The sequence below is a fragment of the Leptonychotes weddellii genome, chromosome 15 (genome assembly GCF_054177405.1).
Source record: "Leptonychotes weddellii isolate Sample4059 chromosome 15, ASM5417740v2, whole genome shotgun sequence".
NCBI classification, from domain to species: Eukaryota; Metazoa; Chordata; class Mammalia; order Carnivora; family Phocidae; genus Leptonychotes; species Leptonychotes weddellii.
Window position 1 is genome coordinate 20200029 of NC_138383.1, and position 5052 is coordinate 20205080.

The window sequence follows — 5052 nt, forward strand, 5'->3', positions numbered from 1 at the left end:
GCTCAGAAGGGTTTCCCATCTTGCAATGTGGCATGCCAGGATCCCAGCCCAAGGATGTTTTGACTCCAGAGCTCATTATGCTTTGCTGCTTGTGCAAAAAAGTATTTCTCTGTGTTAATACATTACTTTGTACATTTCTCAATTATAGCCTTTGTTATACTATAGTGACGTCAGGTGCTTAGGTGTTTGTCACCTCCTTCATACCATGAGTGCCTTGAGGGCAGAAACAGTTTCCATCTTTGTTGCTTCCATGCTTAATATAGTGCTAACTAGCCTATAATCATCTTTCCCTTAAGGTGCTGATGGATGAAGAAAAGGAAGGAAGGAAAGAAGGAAGGAAGGAAAGGAGGGAGGAAGACTTCCTAACTTTCATAATGTTGTGGCTTAACCCACCTCCAAAGGTCCCTCTCCCACCACTTTCTGCAAAGATCCATGCCTCAGCAGACCATTTGATCAGAGCCTGTCCTTGTTCATCTGGCTCAACGACTGTGGGGCTGTTTATTTATGGTTACTTGACAGGGCTGGTTACTACAAGCCCCAAAGAAACAGAAGTTGGAGCATCTGTCTTTGGAATAGCTGAGGACTAGCAAAGACCTGACTTTACCTGGGGAAGAGCATTGATCTGTTTGCAGACTATGGCTATAGTACAATTTGTCCAGTGTCTGACATCTATTGAATGGATGAATGAATGAAGTAGAGCTGGATGAAAAGGCAACACAAGTCAGCCATGGTGATTAATTCTTTGATCAACAGTGATGTCTCACCTCTCCTCACTGGGGAGACCGCTCTGGATTACAGTGTTTGTAGACAACCTTCATGCTTCTAGCCTTCAGACAAGGCTACTTTATTTATTTTTCCTGAAAACTAACTTTATTCTATTTTTTTTTTTTACTTTGGAACTTGGTGCTTTTTATTTATTTATTTATTTTTTACTTTGGAACTTGGTGCTTTTTATTTTTTATTTTTATTTTTATTTATTTATTTTTTTTAAAGATTTTATTTATTTGACAGAGAGAGCACAAGCAGCGGGAGAGAGAGGGAGAAGTAGGTTCCCTGCTGAGCAAGGAGCCCGATGCGGGACTCGATCCCAGGACCCTGGGATCATGACCTGGGCCGTAGGCAGCCGCTTAACCGACTGAGCCACCCAGGCATCCCATTTTTTATTTTTTATTATTGTTATTTTTTTACTTTGGAACTTGGTGCTTTTTATTTATTTATTTATTTTTACTTGGTGCTTTTTATTTATTTATTTACTTTTTACTTTGGAACTTGGTGCTTTTTATTTTTATTTTTTTACTTTGGAACTTGGTGCTTTTTATTTTTATTTTTATTTTTTTACTTTGGAACTTGGTGCTTTTTATTTTTATTTTTATTTTTTAGTTTTTCTACTTTGGAAAAACTAACTTTATTCTAAAGTTAGTTAGGATCTTGATAGAATCTGGGGATTTCACCCTCTGGGAAGTCTGATTGAGTGGTCAGGGGTAGGGCCCAGGATTCTGTAGGGTTTAATAAGACCCTCAGGGCAATCCATTATGGGTAGTCCCCAGATCACAATGTGAAAAACACTGGTGAAAAGAAATTGATGATTTCCAGTTCTCTTTCCCTCAAATATAGCCCTGTCCTGTTTTCAAACATTTTCCACCACAAAACTATGGCACCATTGACTTTTAGGACCATCCCCTTGTCCTCCTAACCTTTGGTGTCAATCAGATGGAGTCCTAGAAAAGCGGTTACTATGGGTACTAGTCACATGGTAGGTAGAATTATCATTTATTGAACAGCTGCTATCTGCCAGGCACTACGTGAAATGCTTTACAAATGCTATTTCATGTCATATGACAACTTTTCACAGTAGGTGGTAGGATACTTATTTTACAGATGGGGAAAGACCCTCAGAGAGGTTATAAAACTTGTCCAAAGTCACAGTAACATATATAGCCGACTTGAGAGTCAAACTCAAATCAAAGCCATTGGTTTTTCAAATATATAACCCCCTTTATTATTGTGTAATTATTAATAACCAAGATATTAATATATTAATATAACTATTATTTCTATGGGGCCATACCCTAAAGAAATATCTTGGTCAACTTTGACTCCGGGACATAGGGCCTTTAAGGAATCAGTAATCCAGTCACTCATTCATTTAACCACATTTAATTGAGCAACTGTTATGCACCAGAATCTGTGCCCAGCATAAAGGACGCAAAGGTGAACTACAGTCTCTAGCATTATGGAACTCATATGGATACAGACAAGTACACAAGCAATTTATAAAACAGTGATAGGTGCTATAATATGATTCTCCAAATTAATCTAAAAATTTGATATGTCCTTCAATAAAACCGCAAACAGGACTATTTCTGGAATGGACACACTGACTTTAAAGTTCACTTGGAAAAATAAAAGTGTAAGGAGAGCCAGGAAATTCTAGAAAAAGAGTAGTAGTGAGGGAGAGGTAGGCTTACCAGTCATTCAAAGAAAGTTACAATAATGAGGACAGTTTGGTAAGAGCATATGAATAGATGGACTAATGAAATGGAAGAGAGGATCCAGAAACAAACTCAGATACAAATGGGAATACACTACATAATAGAGGGATATTTCACACCAGAATAAGATTATTCTGTAAAGCATTGAGGCAAATGTGTAGCCAACTGGAAAGATAATACGCAAAAATAAATTCCACATGGATCAAAATTTCAAATATAAATATTTAATATAAAATTATAAAGGACACATGAGATAAACGAACTCTGACGAGGGTATAAGGATGGTGGGTGACTTTTTTACTGCATTGCCTTTTGCATCTTTTAAAACATATTTACAATGTTTAACCTATTTAAAAAATGTTAAGAGGGTTTGGCCAGGGAAATAAAAGTTTGCCTGGACAGGTAGGGACAGGTAGGGAGTCTTATGAGGCTGGAGAGGTAAGAAGGATCAGGTCATGAAGGGCCTAGATATGTTAAAAATGTGGTCTTTATAGTATGAATAATGGAGAATTATTAAGGGTTTTAGAACATGGGGCTTGATACATCAGATGTGCATTTTAGAGAGATCACTCTTAGCGCTAAAGGAGTGCATAGATGGGTAGGGGATACAACTGAAAGTGAGGAAATGAGACTTCCCAGAGGACAGATGATGGGGTCTGAACCAGGCTGGTGGTGAATGGTGACAGAGAGGTGGATAGGTGTGAGAGATGTTTAGCAGCAAGGATCTTGTTGACTGATTGGATGTTGGAGGTGAGGGAGAGGTCTTGGATGATGTCAAGATGGAGAAGCACTGGTAATGGAGAAAAGAGCGGATAGTGGGAATAAGGATAGGTTAGATAATGAGTTCAGTTTCCGTGCCTCCCAGATGTCCAACTGGAAATAAGGATAGGTTAGATAATGAGTTCAGTTTCCGTGCCTCCCAGATGTCCAACTGGAAACGTCTAATAGCCAGGCTTAAAACCCTGGAGCTTGAGAGAGAAATACGACTGGAGATAATGAATTTGGGATCCATCAGTATATAGATGGAACTGAAGCCCTTGAGTAAATGAGATCACCCAGGGAGAGCATTTAGTGTGAAAAGACCCAAGACAGAACCTAGAGCAAGATGAAGAGGCAAAATGAAGTAGAAACAAAATGTTCCCTGAGAAGAGACTAGAGAATAAAACAATAATCTGGAGAGTGGTGCAGAGAAGTCATATGTAGTGTTTCGAGAGGGGAAATACCTTTAAAGGCTAGGGGAGGTCAAATGAGGATGGGATGTGACTTTTGATTTAAGTATGGGGGGATTGCTGAAGATTATGGGGGAAGAATAGCTGAGTGGAGGATTGAGGTTAAGCAGAAGATGAAGTGGAGGCATCTTGTCTCCTGAGTGGAGACAGCCCATTTACAGTCTGGTTAAGAAGTAAAGTGGAGCAGCTAGGGGAAAGACATGGTTATTTTCCCGTTTTGTTTTTTGTTTTTTAAAGGGTCAGTTGAGCGCATCTAAAATGCTGAAAACAGGGACTCCTGGGTGGCTCAGCGGGTTGAGCATCTCACTCTTGGTTTCAGCTCAGGTCTCAGAGTCCTGAGATCGAGCCCCACGGTGGGCAGTGCAGGGTCTGCGTGTCCCTCTCTCCCTCTGCTCCTCCCACTGCTCGAGTTCACTCTGTAGCTCTAAAAAATAAATAAACTCTTATCTTTTTAAAAGATTTTATTCATTTGAGAGAGAGAGAGAGAGCACAAGCGGGGGAAGAGGCAGAGGGAGAGGGAGAGGAAGAGGCAGAGGCAGAGGGAGAGGCAGAGGAAGAGGGAGAAGCAGAGCCCTCCCCCCCGCTGAGCTGAGACCCTGACGTGGGGCTCGATCCCAGGACCTGGAGATCAATGACCTGAGCCGAAGGCAGACGCTCAACCATCTGAGCCACCCAGGCGCCCCCAAATAAATAAAATCTTAAAAAAAAGATGCTGATGACAAAGGGCCAGTACTGAGGGCGCTACAGGATGGAGGAAGGTATCTGTAATACCAAATGTGAGGGGTCGGATGCAGAGCTGATGAACCGTGAGGACTTAGACGGGAAGGACGCCTCTTCCGACATAAATGAAGGGAAAGGAAATGCAGAAGCAGGCAGATTCTAAAGGTTTGGTGCAGGAGGGAGCGCCTGGCGGTCTCAGTGGGTAGAGCAGGCTCCTGGGATCTCAGGGTCGTGAGTTCGAGCCCCACCTTTTGGGTAGAGAGCCTTATGTGGGTGGGCCTCATCCAATAAAAAAATAATAAAGGTTTGGTGCAGGGAAGCCGATGGAATTTCGGCGGGATGCTTTCTGCTTCCCTCGATAAACTAGGCCTGGAGTAAGAGTTGACCCTGCGTGGAGGTTGGAGAGGAGTGCGGCTTTGAAAAGCCTTTCTAAAAGGCCGTGAGGGGGGTGTGCGGGGTGGAGGCGAACTGGGCGAACTGGCACTGGAGCCGGGCGCGGAGAAGCCGGGTGGAGCCTGTGCGCGGCGGGGGGAACGTCGTGGCGCGCTGCCATGGTAACAGGCCGGCGGGGCGGGGGCGGGGGCGGGGCTCCCGGCCGACCGTAAGAGGAC